Genomic DNA, 19814 nt, shown 5'->3' on the forward strand with positions numbered 1-19814 from the left:
AGAATTTGAAAGAAAATTTACCCAACTAGATCCTGATGACCAACAAGGTATGGAAAGTCAAAAGATTGAATTATTTTTAAAGGCTGTAGATTCTTCTCTTCAGGAGAAATTGACTGACCGACTTGAAGACCCTGACTCTGAGTCGGGATTGAAGACTGCTTGGAGTGATGTCACTGAAGCAGTTAATATGATTGCTCGAAGAGAGCGATTGTGCCTAAGATGGGGATCAACCCCTGCAACAACTGAATCTATGAAGGAGCCTGTTCCAGTTTCTCGATCTCCTGTCTCTATGGCCGAGCAATCAAGAAATTATGATGTTCCTTCCCCAAAGAAGAATGTCATGGACGAGCTAATTAAAAGCATGTAGGATCTCCATCTTAATTTAACAGAAATTAATTCTAAAGTAGAAAGGCTTGATGTAAACGTAGAAGAAAGGGGTCGGTCAATTGCCTAAAGGCCTGCAAGAGAAGGCTTCAAAAGACGCTGCATTTGGTGTGAGAGCCTTCAGCATGACAAGAGGGAGTGCGGTGCATTCCGTGAAGCTGAAGCACAAAAATTAGTCTTTTGGAAGGATGGTAAAATTCATGCAACCGAAACCGGGCTTCCTCTTGAGCCAAACTTCGGCAACGGTGGCATGAAGAAAAGATTGGAGGATTTGGCAACAAGAACGGCCTATGCAGCTGTTGATGCTGCAACTTATGGGCTGCAAATTGAGCCAACTAATGAAATTGTTAAAGCATGTAAAACTAATGCAAAATCTAAAGTGTGGACGCAGGCCTTGGAACGTATGGAGCAAGGCAAGGCAACTAAAGATGACTTAACCACTACCAGTCAATGTATTCGAGGGAGAACCGGTTGGTCCGAGCCTATAGATTCATTTTCAGCTTTTGCTCGGTTAGCTAAAATTAATAATCAAGAAGCCATGATAGAAGAAAAGAGAAGAAGAGAAGAAGATGTTGCTGGTCCTTCTTCTTCAGGACCGACTAAACGCATAACAAGAATTAAACCAGACCAATAGAAGGCTGCTGAAAATCCGCCGCCACTAGAATTTGACATGGGAGATGCCCCTCAAGCAAAGAAGTCAGAAGGAAAAAGAAAAAGCAAACATCCCAGTTACAAGTTGCAGTCTGACATAGAGACCGCAATGGATCTTAAACGGATCCTAGAAGAAAGGATTCTTGGAAGTAGAATTGAATTTACATTAGGTGAAATTCTCGGTATTGCAAAACGAGGATTTCATGATGTAATAATTGATGTAATTAAACGAAAAAGACAATATGTTGGTGAGGAAACTAAAGAATCTGTACATGCTTTTTTGCAAGTACTTCATGTGTATTTGCAGGAAGAAGAGAAGCTGAAAACTCAAGGGATTCGATTGGAGGCAATCAAAGAATTGATTACAGCCATAGAAGCCAAAGATGAAGACATTTATGAAGCAGAAGCTGAAGAAGCCATAATGGTGGGGACTTCACAATCTAAAGTGTAGCCCATGTGTAAGAAAGAGACTCTTCTTCACAATATGCAAGAAGAAAGTGAAGCTCACTTTATTCCTAGTAGTCACTATTCCCATACCCATTGGGCAAGGGCGACTATTGAAACTGTTGTTAAAATTGGTGAAAAATAAACTCTATGCATTGCCCTTATAGACCATGGTTGGGAAATTAATGTTATGTCAAGAAGTCTCTATGAGAATGGTGGATGGCCCATTGATGTGGACCCAGGATGGCGCATGAAGGCAACCAATAACTCTTCTGGCGATCTTTATGTAGCATGTCCTTATGTACAAGTTACTATTGGTAATGTAAAAGATGAATTTCATTTCTTTGTTCAAGATTCGTACAGTTATCCTATCATTCTTGGACAACCATTTATTTCCGAGTCTCGTTTAGAGACAAAGGCTCTTGATGATGGTTCGTCATATGCTCGGATAAGAAGCAAGGATAATGAAAAAGCTGTTCAATTTCTAACTATCTGTGTTAATCACCACCAGAATAGGGACTGATTGAGAGATCATCCTGTTCCTCCTAATGCCCGAGAATTTAAGGGTTTTTCGGTAGCGCTGCTATAAGTGGAGGCTATGGCAGTGCATCATGTCACAAAAAATTGCCTCCACATATGAAGGAGGCAAGGCCAAAAGCTGTTTGCAGGTTTTTTCAGCCTATGGTGTGGGCTGTTATAAACAGTTTTCAGCCATGAACAGGGTTGAAAGAAAGTATTTGAGTCATATGGAGCAAGAGCTTAAGCAAATTTATGTTCTACCTAAAGATGAAGAAATTTCAGGACTATTTTATGGGCTGAATTATAATGATACAATGGCTGAAATTTATACAGCCATTCATGCAGAAAATCAAGCTGAAAATCAGTCCATACAGGTATGTACATTGGATATGTATGACATAATTCAAGAATTTGCAGATTATGAAGCTTTTGGACAACCAAACAAGGATGAAGCAAGAGTAGAAACAAAGTATAAAATAGTTGATAAGAAGGTCAAGCCGGTAGCTACTCCTCTACCGCCTGAAAGCGAAGGACTGGCAAAAAGGGTATCCAAACAACCAAGCCTTCGTGATCCTAAAGATATTGGACACCAATTCACAGCAGAAAGTCTACAAAAGCTGAAAATTGGTGAAGACTCTTTTCTCTTGCCGACTAAAAAGCAAATCTTCATGTAGATGTTAAAGAACCATGGTAAAGCCTTTTCATTTCAGCCACATGAAATTGGCTGTGTGGATCCAAGCATTGTGGCACCAATGGTAATTTTTACGGTCCCACATGTTCCTTGGAATCTTAAACCAATTCCGATTCCAAGAGCTCATTTGCCTAAGTTATTGGAACTTCTAAATGAAAAGATAAAAATGTGAATATTGGAGCCATCTTCAGCTCCATATTCCAACCGATGGTTTACCGTACCTAAGAAGAATGGATCTTTACAATTCATTCAAGATTTACAACCCGTCAATAAAGTCATTATTAGAAATGTTGGATCAGGTTCAATTGTGGATGAGTTTGCTAAAGCTTTTGCAGGAAGGGCAATCTATTCCATGGGAGACTTATATTCAGGCTACGACCAATTTCAGCTTGCTATGGAAAGCCGTGACATTACCACAATGAAGACGCCTCTTGGCCTAGTCCGCATGTGTACTCTACCTCAAGGGGCTACGAATTCAGTAGCTCACATGATGAATGCTATGCATAAAGTATTGAGGGATTATATTCCTCAATTGACTCTTCCTTTTCTTGATGATATTCCAATCAAAGGATGTGAAGTTCATGAGAAAAATGAAGAACTCAATGAACTTGGATGTCGAAAGTTTATTTTTGATTATATTAATGATTGTGCTCAAATCTTGTCTAAATTAGAAGAAGTCCATCTTACTCTTTCAGGAGCTAAATCTGTTTATGGAGTCAAAGAAGTCCTTGTGGTCGGACATATGTGTGGTCCATATGGCCGAAAGCCTTCTCCATCCAAAATAGATGCTATCGGCAAAATGCAGGAAGAATGTACAAATGTTTCAGAGGTGAGAAGATTTCTTGGTGCATGTGTCTTTTACCTTATTTGGATACCACATTTCGCCCATGTTGCTGAAAGTCTTTATCAGCTTCTAAGAAAGGGCCAAAGGTTTCTATGGGAAAAAGAACACACTCAGGCTATTCGAAAACTTAAGAAAATGCTGAGTTCAGCCCCCACTTTAAAGAGGGCTAACTATTCCAATGGACAACCCATTATACTCACAGTGGACACAAGTCCTATTGGAATAGGATGGGCAGTTGGTCAAGACGACCTTGAAGGCAACAGATATGTAATCCGCTTTGGAGCAAAGGTTCTTAATGAATGAAAAAGAAGATATATGGATCAAGAAGAAATGATGGATGAAGAAGAATCAGAGTTTATAAATGATGCTGTTAATGCAGATACAAATCTGAAAACAGCAAGTTTAGCTGAATCTAATATTGATTCAGCAGTCAAAAATGCTGGTACAACAAAAATTACAGCAAGTACAACAGGTTCAGCTGCTAAAACAAATGTTACATCAGCAAGGAAGGATGAAACAACCAAAGAAGGACAATGGATAGCTAGTAAACAACATATTCAATGTTTTGTTATGGTTTGTTCACACTTTAAAGAAGAATATTATGCAGATGATTGGCTAAAAATTGGCCAATTTTTGAGCACTATGACAAAGAAGGAAGATTGGACTAATGAAGAATTCAAGAGAATCAAGAGAAAAGCTTATGGTTTTGTTCTTAAAGATGGTTACCTTTGGAGGCATGCGAAAAAGAAAGGAAGGGAGCCTGTTCATGTCTTAGGAGACGAAAAGACACAAAGATAGGTCATGCAAGAATTCCATGAAAGCCTATTGGCTGGTCATAGAGGCATATGGGGCACTTTTGCCAAAATAAAAGAGAAATTTTGGTGGCAAAACATGTATAAAGACATTGAGTATTTTGTTGAGTCTTGTCATGTTTGTCAAATGTATTCTAAGGTAAAGCATAGAGATGGGCTTCATCCTATCTATCCTTTATCCATTCACTATAGATGGGTTATTGATTTAGTAACCATGCCTACAGGAATTTGGAATTTGAGATATCTAGTACTTGCTAGAGAAGATCTCACAAATCAAGTGGAAGGAAAGGCCTTAACAACAAAGTCCACTCATGCTGTTTGTAGATTTTTACTTGAAGAAGTATTTTGCAGGTATGGATGTGTTGCTAAAGTAACTGCAGATAGAGGGGAATTGGATGCCGATGAGGCTTGCCATTTCTTTGCTCAATTGGAAATTAAGCTATCTCTTACTTCAGCCTATGTGGATCCAAGCATTGTGGCACCAATGGTAATTTTTACGGTCCCACATGTTCCTTGGAATCTTAAACCAATTCCGATTCCAAGAGCTCATTTGCCTAAGTTATTGGAACTTCTAAATGAAAAGATAAAAATGTGAATATTGGAGCCATCTTCAGCTCCATATTCCAACCGATGGTTTACCGTACCTAAGAAGAATGGATCTTTACAATTCATTCAAGATTTACAACCCGTCAATAAAGTCATTATTAGAAATGTTGGATCAGGACCAATTGTGGATGAGTTTGCTAAAGCTTTTGCAGGAAGGGCAATCTATTCCATGGGAGACTTATATTCAGGCTACGACCAATTTCAGCTTGCTATGGAAAGCCGTGACATTACCACAATGAAGACGCCTCTTGGCCTAGTCCGCATGTGTACTCTACCTCAAGGGGCTACGAATTCAGTAGCTCACATGATGAATGCTATGCATAAAGTATTGAGGGATTATATTCCTCAATTGACTCTTCCTTTTCTTGATGATGTTCCAATCAAAGGATGTGAAGTTCATGAGAAAAATGAAGAACTCAATGAACTTGGATGTCGAAAGTTTATTTTTGATTATATTAATGATTGTGCTCAAATCTTGTCTAAATTAGAAGAAGTCCATCTTACTCTTTCAGGAGCTAAATCTGTTTATGGAGTCAAAGAAGTCCTTGTGGTCGGACATATGTGTGGTCCATATGGCCGAAAGCCTTCTCCATCCAAAATAGATGCTATCGGCAAAATGCAGGAAGAATGTACAAATGTTTCAGAGGTGAGAAAATTTCTTGGTGCATGTGTCTTTTACCTTATTTGGATACCACATTTCGCCCATGTTGCTGAAAGTCTTTATCAGCTTCTAAGAAAGGGCCAAAGGTTTCTATGGGAAAAAGAACACACTCAGGCTATTCGAAAACTCAAGAAAATGCTGAGTTCAGCCCCCACTTTAAAGAGGGCTAACTATTCCAATGGACAACCCATTATACTCACAGTGGACACAAGTCCTATTGGAATAGGATGGGCAGTTGGTCAAGACGACCTTGAAGGCAACAGATATGTAATCCGCTTTGGAGCAAAGGTTCTTAATGAATGACAAAGAAGATATATGGATCAAGAAGAAATGATGGATGAAGAAGAATCAGAGTTTATAAATGATGCTGTTAATGCAGATACAAATCTGAAAACAGCAAGTTTAGCTGAATCTAATATTGATTCAGCAGTCAAAAATGCTGGTACAACAAAAATTACAGCAAGTACAACAGGTTCAGCTGCTAAAACAAATGTTACATCAGCAAGGAAGGATGAAACAACCAAAGAAGGACAATGGATAGCTAGTAAACAACATATTCAATGTTTTGTTATGGTTTGTTCACACTTTAAAGAAGAATATTATGCAGATGATTGGCTAAAAATTGGCCAATTTTTGAGCACTATGACAAAGAAGGAAGATTGGACTAATGAAGAATTCAAGAGAATCAAGAGAAAAGCTTATGGTTTTTTTCTTAAAGATGGTTACCTTTGGAGGCATGCGAAAAAGAAAGGAAGGGAGCCTGTTCATGTCTTAGGAGACGAAAAGACACAAAGATAGGTCATGCAAGAATTCCATGAAAGCCTATTGGCTGGTCATAGAGGCATATGGGGCACTTTTGCCAAAATAAAAGAGAAATTTTGGTGGCAAAACATGTATAAAGACATTGAGTATTTTGTTGAGTCTTGTCATGTTTGTCAAATGTATTCTAAGGTAAAGCATAGAGATGGGCTTCAGCCTATCTATCCTTTATCCATTCACTATAGATGGGTTATTGATTTAGTAACCATGCCTACAGGAATTTGGAATTTGAGATATCTAGTACTTGCTAGAGAAGATCTCACAAATCAAGTGGAAGGAAAGGCCTTAACAACAAAGTCCACTCATGATGTTTGTAGATTTTTACTTGAAGAAGTATTTTGCATGTATGGATGTGTTGCTAAAGTAACTGCAGATAGAGGGGAATTGGATGCCGATGAGGCTCGCCATTTCTTTGCTCAATTGGAAATTAAGCTATCTCTTACTTCAGCCTACAATCCTGAAGGCAATGGTAAGAGTGAAAGAGGTCATCAACCAATTCTTAAAGCTTTAGCAAAATCATGCAAAGGGAAGTTGAGGGAATGGCCTAAAATGCTACCATTTGCATTATGGGCTGATAGAACTACCCATAGTGCAGTGACATGATATATGCCAGCTGAACTTATATATGGACAGCCACCTGTTATGCCTATTGAGGAATCCATTGTCACATGGAGTATCTTGCCTTGGGATGAAGGCATGAATAGAGAAGAATTGCTGTCTTTACGCATAAGGCAACTTGAAAGAAGGCCAGAAGATGTCAAAACAGCCATTGAAAGGCTAAAAACAGCAAGATTAAAGAATAAGAAGAGGTTTGACAAGCATCATCGACTCCGTCCAAGAGCTATTCAAGAGAATGATTGGGTTCTTGTCTATGACAGCAGCCTGGACAATCAATATAGTGCTCATAGGAAGTTAGCCAAGTGATGGTTTGGACCATATGTTGTAAAAGTAGTACATAATAATGCTACTTACTCTTTGGCTGAAATGGATGGGACCATGATTAAGATTCCAATAGCTGGGAAACAAATCAAACTCTTCAAACGAAGAGAATCTTCAACTTATAAACTTGATGACTTAGATATAAGCCCTCTACTTGAAGACATGCAGAAAGAAAAAGACTTAGAGAATCAAGATGAAGAAGAAGACCCTCCTTGACCTGTAATCTCATGAAATGGCACATCCCGGAGGATGTGCAGGTTAGGAGGGGGTGAATGTCAAAGAGTTTACTGTTCATAATATAAATCATGGGATTCTTATGAACACAAAATAGCTTCACTGGAAGTTCTATGAGGAATTTGCATACAAAATTCAGACATTGTTATCCAATAACCACCTTAGTTACACAAGTTCTTTTTTATTTAGCATACAATTTTCAGTTATACCATGTATATTTATGAAAAATAAGTCTATGGGAACCTTCAACTTGGTCAACTAGAAGTAATTGACAGTCTGCAGGTTAATTCACATTGATTCAGGTGCAAAATATGGTCAGAACCCAAGAAGAATGCCAAAAGTTGCCAAAAGTCCACTAGGTCCACATGGGACCTAGAGTAAAAGACTTAAGTGACCAGCAAGTGACCTGGGTAGGTCAAAAAGTGACCAGGGACTGAGCAGGGAGCACCCCACATTTTTTGGCGCAAAATGCGGGCTGCACAGTCTGAAGCAAACTGGAGAGAGCTGGAGCTATGGTGCATGATTTGGAGCATGCAAACTGAAGATCAACAGGCCCAACTACTAAAGATGTAAACTTGGTGAGAGCTCCACTTCTCTGCCTCTTTGGTCTGACAAAAATGCATGCTGAAACAGTCTATAAAAGAGGAAAATCTGAGAGAAAAGTATTCAGCCTGCTCTTATGCACGACTTCTCTCATTTTGCCTACCATATTCTTGGTCCAATGAAGCCTGACTTGTACCCAAGTACTTGAGTGACTTTGGGGCAAGCAAAGGGTGAGGATATTGAAGGCATATGGGCTGTTATGGCCTGAAATAACCAGTCATAAACAGGGCAACCCACTGTTATGGTCCCATTTTATGAGCAAACATGGGATTTATGTGGTTGAAATGGATGGAAATGACCTCTTTTCATCAGGACATTGTTCATCAATGATCAGAAGTGCTTCTTCTTGAGTTTATGCACTCATTTTGAACTTGTTTATGGGCTGGAATTTTCTGTTTTAAAACAGGGCTGAAGCTAAAAATATGCTTCCTCAATTCATTTCATGTATTTTTGGCCCAAATCTTGAATGCATTTGAATCTATCAACAAAATACTTGTTCCAAAGGGTTGAAATCCATCTATGTACTTGAAATAAATGCCATTAGATCTTGCATTTGAAATTCATAATTGAATCGAGAATCTGAAAATATCCTTTATGATATGATGTATATATCCAGAAGCATTTGATGTAATCAAGATAGACTTATTTCTTCCGTTCATGTATGCTAAGTACATAGTGAAAAAGCTTGAACTCTTCTTCCATACCTAAATCATTTCTAAATCCCGGATCTTATTAAACCCCAATCTATTTCCCCTTCCTGAACCTTGAATCTTAAACTCCTCTTCTGCACTAAAGCCCCGGTGGTAGACCTTCAACCCTTAACGCGACGACAACGCACTATCCAATGTGAATTTTCCATCCCTTGTGTGGACCAAATTCCAATGCTTCCCTTTTCTGCAAAGTCTGTCCCATGTGCCTCAAGGAGTGAGAATCAACATTCCTTTGTCTAAGAGCTAAAATTTTACCCTTCCAATGCTTTGATACATCTGCAATTGCAGATGCTTTCACCCTGAAAGCTCCCTTCATACTTGGACGCATATGTACCCAAGACGAGCAATGATATGTATCAGAGATCCAGTTCCCTTCTTCATCTTTTTTGTTACGAACTTCTATCGAGAGAATGCTTGTTCTTCTCTCGGGCATTATAAACTATGCATTAGATGTAAAGTAGTATGTATTAACCCCTAAATAATAAGCATTTTAAGTTTGTCCAGTAATCACCAATATGCCATACAATTCAACATGGCATTAAGAGATGTTTACACTTTTGTAAACATACATAAACATTAATATCGAAACGCATGTGGATATATACATCAACACAAAGTATAGATTTAATTTCAAGACATCATTTTAATCATACCATTTACATGAAATATAATGAAAAGAATAGCACAAGAATACTCAGAGAATTTTGCCAAAATAGACTTTATTATAATGAAGAGGATTCTGATTTGACTCAATACATTGTATGAAATGTGGGTATTATAGAGTAGTTATTACAAGGATAGCAGCCACATGGCATGCAAATCTTAATAGGCACATTGGATTGACACTTGAGATATTCTAAGACTCAACACATTGTGTGTTATATGGATGATATGATACAAAAGTTTCATGGATCATTGCCAATTGGCATGGAGATCTAAATGGACACATAGGACCAATAAAGCAGAGGATTTTTGAACCATCAACTTCCAACAGATCCATATCATCCAACACAAAGGAATCACTCACCACATCAAAATAGTTGATGGAGAACTATATGCTTCACCTAAACCTTGTACAATACCTACATGTACAAAAAAACACTTGTATGAATCCTCCCTTTTAACAAAAATACTTGCATGAATCCCTTTTAGCAAAAAATATCTAGATAACTGCATGAATAGAAGCAATACAAAACATGGCCAATTTAGGAAGAGAGAGCCATAATAGTGATAACATGTGATAATAGATAGTTGGAGATTACATGAGGGGGCTGCCAAAGAGAGGGAGGATGGGCCAAAGGTAGAGAGAGAGAGAGAGAGAGAGAGAGAGAGAGAGAGAGAGAGAGAGAGAGAGAGAGAGAGAGTACAAGGAAATGGAAGCATAGCAACAACCATTTTCGACGTGATCAAGAGACATTGCAATAGTAACACTTTGTAAGATTGCATCTAGTGAAAATCAAAGAAAACATCAAATATCCACTCAAGAAGCACCAAAATAAAATAGAGATAGTCACTTTATGAAAAATTATAAAATATTCCCTTCCCTAACAACATCTATTATTTCTCTGTTATGATGTGATGACATGCATCTTTAACTAAATAACAATAAATATCGCAAACTTTACTCTTCAATCTCTAATCCTAGGAAGGATTCTTCTCCTTTCCAAGGGAGGAGGGGATAAGGTGTGGAACAAAGGTGTGGAACATAAAAACAAACCCTAAACCCCAATTAACATCCAAAAGCAGAAAAGAATCGATAAAAATCAACTTATGATTGGGAAAAAGTGTCATAATTTTTTTGAGGAATGCATGGACTATTTAAAGAGAAAATTCATTTTTGTATTTAATCATTTCAGTTTTCCATAAGCATTTTTTCAATTTCCTACATGTCTTTTTGCAAAAACTTATTTGAAGAACACTATTGGTGAGTCAAAGCTTCATGACAGGCACCTACAATGGCAAGACAAGAGAAAACCAACAAGTTGCCATTCTTAGAGGAAGAGCAAGCAAAGTATGGCCTCTTAGTGGAGACGAGGGCCTACAACCAATTCAAGTTCAAGTACGTCCTAAATTTGGAAGATGTAGTCATGGAAGAATAGGAGCCATAAAGCTGATTGTGAATCAATGTAATTTGCAAAAGTACTTGGAGCCGTGGATTATGAAAAGTGCACAGAGTTCCTCCATACTTTCAATAGGAACCGCAGGACCATGACTGTGCGGCAAGCAGAGGCCACTCGCATGACCCCGAGAGCTGGTGGAGAGAGTGTTGGACCTCACCAACCAAGTTAAAAGATGATAAAAAAGGGACGTGTACAATATGCTCGGAATGGACAAAGTGTTGGTCCACACTAATAATGGCATTAGCTTAGTTGATATCCCTAACCCAGAAGTCCAACTACAAGCCAAGATGGTGCATGCCTTGTTTTCTAGCCAAAGATACAACACACTGATGAGCAAGATCAATGTACTGATGCTGGAAAGCATTGCAGCACCAAATCTTTAGATGATGTGAACTTGAAAGGCTTAATGTAGAAGACAATCGAGACCTCAACAAAGGCACTGGCTATAGGTGAAAGACCTATAGGTGGATAGTCCCCGGCCTCCAAGGCAAGAAAGAAGTCGTCATCTAAGGCCTCAACCATTGGATTTGGTGGGGTCTTGACTGCCATCATCAAGGAGGCATTGGGGGAAGCACAAGGTGATGAAGGAGTTGATGAGACACCAAATAGGTCACCTCCCCACCAAGATCAAGAATAGTCCACTGAGAGAACCATGAGTGATGAAGAAGAAGAACATAAAACACGGTCTAGCCACAGAGGGGCCAAAAAGTCCAAGAAGAAAACCCCCCAAAGGAAGGTGGAAGAAGAGAGAAGGAAGAAAGAAAAAGCTAACTACCTCAAGGCCGAAAGGGAATCCAAGAAGTTGAAAGAAGAGACAAAGATAAAGGCAGATGAAGAGGCTGAGCTTAGAAGGAGAGAAGAAGAGGACATTGCTAGGGCCATCCACATGTCAGTGGAGTAGCCCTCCAGAGAGGGCTTGGCTGCCATGAGCCCGCATAGAGAAGAAGGCCCGGGGACAAGCTCTCAAGTGCAAAAAATTACACCATCCCCAGTGATAGAAGGCAAGGGCAAGTCAAACCCTTGCCCTTGCCCTATTCTAGTGATAGAAGGCAAGGGCAAGGGTTTGACCCTATCACCTATCCTAGTGCCTACCACCCTAGTCTATGCACCCACCCAAGGCACTTCAACTACAGTAGATGCCAGTAACCTTATGGCATGGGTGCAGTTTCTAGTCAATAAGGAGATAGCCCAGGAGATGCAAGTGGAGTAACCCTAGTGATCGGAACAAAGAGGTCGACAGCTAGGGATGCAGAGTCAAGACAAGATCCTAGGAGACAAAAGATAGAAGTGTCCACACTGACTACCCCTACAACACTACCGTCGTCTACGATTATGATGATTATGTCAAAGAACTCATTTCATAGCTGGAGAGAGCAAAGGAGGAAAAGAAGATGGTTGTTGCTGAGTTAGAAGCATAGAAAGGCCCACTAGTGGCCTTCCAGCTCAAGAGAACCTGCCAAGTGGCCGGTTATCAAAGAGAAATAAGTGAGCTAAAGGCAGAGCTTAGGGCTAAGGAGGAGCAAGAGGAAAGCTGGCAAAAGAGGCTTGAAGATGAGAATCATGAGCTAGTGGGACTTCAAGCTCCTGATATTGCAACAAGAAGAGCTGCAAGGACATATGAAAAGAGTCTAGAATGCCATGGAGGAGTTCATAACTGGAGAAGAAGAGAAAGCCCAAAAATATCAGGAAAACATGGAAAATTTGGAGAAGATGGTGGTTGTAGAACTAGAAGAGCAGAAGAGACTAGAAAGAGAAATCGAGGAACAAGTGCACAGAATAAGGGCCTTAGCTCGAAGGCATAATGAAAGCTTGGAAGATATGAAAAGAAGAGCACATGAATGGGTGGGCAAGAGTGAAGAAGAGTAAGAGACCTAGCAAGTTGACTAGCCCTTGTAGAAGGTGACAAGGTATTAGCAGAACACAAGGCAAAAGCAACTCAAATAAGCTTGGAAGCCCAACAACACACCTTTCTCAATACTCTCTTGGACACCACACAATCAAAAGAGAATGAGGCTATTGAGTCACTAAGAAGAAAGCTAGAGAGCACCCATAGGGTTCTAAGACATGGGCTGCACATCCAACCACAAGCAGCGGGAACTAGCCAGAGCCTACAGGATCAAAGAAGCTACTTGCTAAGGGTAGGCTTGAGGATCCAAGAAGTGGACTCTCTAGGGCTCAAGGAAGGAGAGCCACAAAAACACAAGGGAGAGGAGATGAATAAGGTTGATTAAATAAGCAAGACCAAGCTTTGAAATGGGGTAGCAAGACGAGGAGTTAGTCCCACAGCCTCCCTCTCCATGGCTAGAAGTACAGCAGGAGGTAGACACCACTGCAGAAAGGAAAGTAGAGATTAAAAAGAGGAGAACAAACATGATATGTACTAGGCACAGAGGAGGGTGAGAGATCAACTAGTAGTGACCCCAAAAGCAGCCATCTCTCTAAGAGAAGATTGTTTTTCCTAGATTGGAATGCGGAGCTCATAGTACAGGAGGAGAAGAAGAACAACCATGAACCCTCTTTGACTTTAATTTTTGATTTCCCACTACATTGAGTAGAGTTCTATCAACCAAGGTGGTGGAAGAGGTGACTAATGTAGGAAGAAGGCTGGGAGATAGGTGGGTTGTTGAAAGAGAGAAGAATCCTACCTTATTGGGAACAGAGGCTCCTGACTACTGGGAGAACAAGGTCATGGAGGTGCTCAAAATTGTAAAGGGCTATGAGTGCCAACCAAGGTAGAGAAGGTGAATCTGAGACGACAACATGGATGCTTGGATGTCATTTTGCAACACCCTACAATGCCACTAAGCCGCCTGAGGAAGTACTCACCTTTTCTAAGCATGACTTATATGCCTCTATTGACCATTTCCTCAATGAATTCAGCTCTTGCCCAAAACCCACTTTCCTCACAACTTGTAATTACCTTAGGCTCCTTAGAGTATTATTAAGGCAAGACCATACTCTGCAAGAATACTGCCTCCCACCACTATTTTTTTTAACTCAATGCTAGCATAGATAGTTGTGCAATGGCTAGGCTAATGATGTGTAATGCCCTTTTACCATCGTTTTACGTAGCCCTCTTAGAGGACATGAGCGACAGCTGCTTCACTAGTTGCAACCACCTATTTTTGTCCACAACTCCCCTCAATGTTCAAATGTGCCTAAAAGGATATATGCAGGGAAAAATCTTTCTTAGTAAGTCCCTTAAACCCCCCACTTCTCCCTCTTATGATTGACCACAATGACGAAGATTAGCTCCTTGTTACAATTTTTTTTTTTTAAAGAGAGAAAGAAAAAAGAGGAAGAAAGATGGAAAAAGAAAGAGAAAAGAGAAAAAATAAAGGACAAGAGCAAGTGAACAAATAATAAAATCACAGTCATTGTACCTAGGGGTCCTCAAGTTAGGTGCATCCGGTAGCTTCGTTCAATCAGCTTTGTCCCTAACCCTCTAGCCCATTTTGATTCCCCACTTCATGTTTAGGGCCTATAAAGGGCAAGAAATATCTAGGGAGGTCACCCTCACCTATGGTTAGACATGTCTCCCTAAGTTGCACCCACTGTACCTCCCTCTCGTACCACAAACTAGGTCCTCAAGTGTGGGACAACACCAAGCTTGCATGTGGTTCGGCCCAGCTCCTAATTCCACTAGCACGAGCACAATGCATTGCACAGTAAGGTAGACACACCCCCTAGGCAATGTACCTTTCTTCTCTTTGTAGATACGTTTGAATGCTCCCAAATAGCGACATCAAAGGCCCTGCCATCCACTCAACATACCCTTGACCTCCACCATCGCAATCAATTGACAAGCTTCTCTCCCATGACCAATCCCCATAAGGCCCCATCATCAACTCACACAACCACTCTTCAAATCACCGAGCCCTCATCAACAAAGACCCATAAGTGCCATGGGACTGGCACTAACTAGGAGGGGGGTAATTTTAACCCCACTGCGAGATGGAAAATTTTTTTAAAAATATAGAATAATGTGGAAAGAGTCAGCTTGGCAAACGAATAAGAGAGGAAAGGCCAAAAGCGTAAAAGGTCAAGTCAAAGGTAAATCTACATTTTAAAATGCAAAGGCATCACCAAAATTTTGTAAAAGAACGCCATTATCCCTTCTATACAAATTATAAAATCTAGATAAGTATAGGTAAAGGGATAAGGCAACTAGAAGGGAATAGGGAAAGAGGACCTTGGCAAGATGCCCAATCATAAGAGTCATTCATTGGCCAGAGTTGTTTGCTCTAGTCCCTTGCCATTCTCTAAGATGGACCATCTAGTACCTCCCATTGTAGCAACAGTACTTAGTGTTGTGCATGGCCATGTTACAAATGTCACACCATCTTTAGTTCAAGTTGCATTCAGCCTAGACATGTTTGGGATTGTTGCACTACGTGCACCAAAGGTTTTAGACCTCATTCTTCTTAATGTTTTTCCACCATTTTCTTTCCTTTGTCTTTCTTCTTACTATTATGTTGCTTTGTTTCTTCCTCCTCCTTGGAATCAAACTTTGTACTATTGGATTTTGCTTCCAAGTTAGAACCAAAAGTTGATTGACTGCTATTATCATTTTGATGTTTTGTAGTGAACTTGCTAGACTTCTTCCCTTTTCTTGAGTTTTCTGTTGATAGGAACTGCTCTAACTTGAGAGCTTTCTTATAAAATCGGTCAATGCTATTACCAAATAGATCATTGGAAGTGAATGCTTTCCAAATAGGTTTATTGAGACCTTGAACATATAGGGTATTTAGCATTTCATCTTTTGGATGTGCATTTGGATCAATGCGACTTTTCAGTATTATAAACTTGGCGGTGTATGCTTGGACGGATTTGTCACCTTGCTTCAGATGGCAGAGTCTTTCAAGTTTTTGTGCATCCATTTGGTCTAGTTGGAACTAGATACATAAGGCATTTAGGGCCTCATTCCATAATGGCCAACCATGTTCTACCATTAGCTAGGTTGTGATCTTCTTCTTTATTGAGGATTCAAATACAATAACTTTGTGGGATTCATTGATGTGACCAGGGTAATTGAATGTGTATTCCACATCAAACTATTTGATAAAAGCATCTAGGTTTTCATGGGAAGATCGAGAGAGATTTGGGAGGGATATGCTAGATTGGTGTACTATTGGGATTGGAGGGACAAGTGGAGTTGTGACTCTTGATGGAACACCTATTGGTTTGAGTGAATCTACAAAATGATTTGCTAGGTTTAATGGTGAAATGGGCGAAAAGACACAAATGCCAGGTTCACTCCCAATCGGGGGAGTGAAATGAAAATGACACTTTCCGTTTTTTAGAGAATTTTTTTGCACTTCAGATACATTTTCATTGAGAAATAGAACAACCTCAGAAGGTGGTATTGTAGACCGGGACCACCGTGTATGGCCTAACACCAAAAATACCTCAAGTGGACCATATGAACATGTATGCATTCATGTCAATGCATGGAGGAATGGTAATCATGGTTGCCATATGTAATTGGTATCCAAGTACAGTCTCCATAGAAATGACAATGGGTGTACTCAGAGCTAATGCAAATAGATATTGACATAACTTTTGACATATAGTGCCCAGGTTACAAAGGGATACATATTTAAAGCATAGAGATCAAACAACAAATGTACTCAAGATTCAATCCAATATGTATATGACTGAAGTCAAAATCAATACATCAATCAAGGACCAAATGGTCTCGACACAATTCTCCAAAAACAAAAGGGAACTAGACAACTGTAGGATACAATGTGCAAGGCAGTACTACTACCAAACACAAGGATTGGGAAAGAATACAATATAAGCTTTGTTGTGAGAGTACCGAGGATGTTAGTCAAAGAAGACTTGGCAGAAAGAATCAGAAAGGACAATGGCATCGAGCAAGAGGACCCTTTTTTACTTAATCTCTATGGCTATGCATATGCTCAAACAATAGTGACTCGATCCCTTTTGTTATATAGGCCATTTCTTGTGATAGGACATTCTCTGCACCCATGTGTCGTGCTTGGTAGCCTTTACTACATCTACACCACCCGCTAGCTCTTTAGTGCGCCGCCTAGCGACACTCGCTTAAATGTCACAGATTGCCGCCACCGTTAACAATGACTTTCCAAAATAACATGGATGCCACCATTTTTTTTCACAAGATCTTGTAAATGCCTCAAGTCATGGTCTCTTCCAACATTATCAGACCTACAAATCATAGCTAGTCAAAATCCATCTTATAATGTAGTACATGCTTGAAGATAGAGTTTTATGATGAAAATTGAGACTAGACATGGAGGAAAAGGGGGGGAATTAAATCAAAGACAAATGCTCTAATATCACTTGTCATGAAGTGAATTGGGAGTGAGAAAGATAGGAGAGTGAAAACTGTTGAGCAAGAGAAATACTGTAGAAAGAGAGAGAAAGAGGAAAGAAGCAAGAGAAAGACTAGAAGAAGAGAGAGGCATCTTGAAAAGGTAAAAAGAATTGATCATCCACAAAATGTCTGATAGCATAGGCCTTAAAAAGGCCAATCAAACATTTTCAAAAACAAAATCATAAATAGGCTTTTAGATACACGGGTAAAAGGCATCTACCACAACTGTATCTACACCTATAGTGCATCTCAAATTCTGTTCAATCTTGCCTTTAGAAAACATACTTGTGTAGCAAATGCCTTGTTATAGGTTCTTCCTAGAGTTTGGTATGTCCTTAGTACTCATGAGAACATATCCCTTAGTGTATTTAAACATTTTTAAAATAAGGCAATAAAATATTATATATGTATTTCTAGTTCATTTTGATGCAACATACATCAATCTTATGAATTACATAGTTTTTGAAAAGAAATTAGATATTCTCTTTCCTAGACTTGAGTTGTGGGTAGTTGATCAAGCCACTTAGCTTGATTAAGTAATCATTATCATGTTAAGTTGATCAAGGCATCCCCATTTATTTATTTGGATGTCCTCTAAGGTTTTTCATTGAATGTGTGTGTTATTGAGACTTTATTGTTAAACAATGAGGTAACCTGTAATATTCTTCTTTGCAACAATGTTAAACAATGTGTGTATGTTATTGAGCCTTGATTGTTAAACAATGAGGCAAACATTAATATTCTTCTTTGTAATAATGTCACATTAAAGTCCCATAATTTGTAGCAATTTTGATATACTTGAGCTACAGATTAAGACAATGTAACAAACAAATCCATCAAGATTTGGTGATCACCAATGTGGTATATTTTGTTGTACTTTGGATACATCATAAATAGTTGTGTTATCTATCAATTGTGACTTTTACTTTCTAATAATTTATGTTTGTGTTTAAATAATAACTAGTTACATTTTAAGTTTTTTTATTTTCACTTTCTAATCGCTTGTTCTGCTTGGATTGAAAAGACGTTCTAGAAACTACAAGCATCCATATATCAAAACTCTAATATCCAACAACATCAATATAATTCATCTTACCATGATAATGTGTTAGAGATTATTGTGGTAACCAATATCAACATAATTCACTCTCTAGTTGCACATTAACACACACACATTCCTCAAGCTCCAATCCAAACTATTCAAAATATGGAGTCCATCTCTAGTTGCACGCACACACGCACGCACGCACGCATGCACACACACACGCAGACGCACACGCACAAGCACACACGCACACACACACACACACACACACACACACATGTAGTGCCTACTACATGTGTGTGTGTGTGTGTGTGTGTGTGTGTGTGTGTGAGGCACTACATGTGTGTGTGTGTGCGTGTGTGCATATGCGTGTGCATGTGCATGCGTGTGTGTGTGTGCGCGCACGCGCGCGCACTCATGCACACATGTAGATGCCTACTACATGCACAATAGACCTATATAATATAAAAAAAACTATACTAATTCAAAATTTAAATCACTTACATCTTATTTGTATATTGTGACTTATGGCAAGTATAACAAGACTCTTACACACTTAATCTATGAGAAAGACCTTTCCCAAATCCCTCATGTACAGAAAAGCTTTAGCAGTGCAATATACCTTGAGCATTCTCCAAAAGAAGATCTCAAGTGAAATAGTATCTACCGAAAGCTTTCATTCTTAAAAGTTTGGTAGTGAAAAATCCAATGGCCAAAGAATTACTTTGTTAAAGTTGAAATAGTGTCCAGCTACAAAGAGACTGATTATCTTCCCATCACTTTTGACACTTAACTAAGCTCCGTTCAATATCTTTTCGTACTTTCCTAATAGAATATGAGTGAAAATCTAGTCTTTAATTCATGATCTGTTGTAGCATCTATTGACAAGGTTTATACTTTAAACTTCAATCATGACAAATGAAAAGATATCCTTGCCTAGAATTTCTAAGCATGCTATTATACATGGGTTCACACTTTTCCACACCTATTTATTGACATTAAGCAATCTTATACTTATTTTACCAATTTAATAGTAGTAAATAAAGGGAATAACAAGTTGTGACAAGGAAAAAACTTCATATAAGAGATCGTGCCCATTCTCTTTTGATGATTGAAAAGTGTTCTAAGACATGGAGAATTTCAAAGGATGTCTTGAGTTTCATCACATTGATTATTATAGAGACTTTGAAAGGAACAACACAACTTCCACTACATGCCTTAAATCAACAAAAATCCAAGTTTTTCAAAAAGTGAATTTTTGTAAAAGTTCAAAAAAGTAAGGAACATGCATATCTTTAGAACTCAACTCCATTCCTTGATATTCAATAACAAAAGGTGAACATAGGAAATTGTATACAAAGATTCCAAGTT

This window comes from Lygodium microphyllum, chromosome 5 (assembly GCF_053477565.2).
Source record: "Lygodium microphyllum isolate KBCC chromosome 5, Lygodium_microphyllum_v1.1.10, whole genome shotgun sequence".
NCBI lineage: Eukaryota > Viridiplantae > Streptophyta > Polypodiopsida > Schizaeales > Lygodiaceae > Lygodium > Lygodium microphyllum.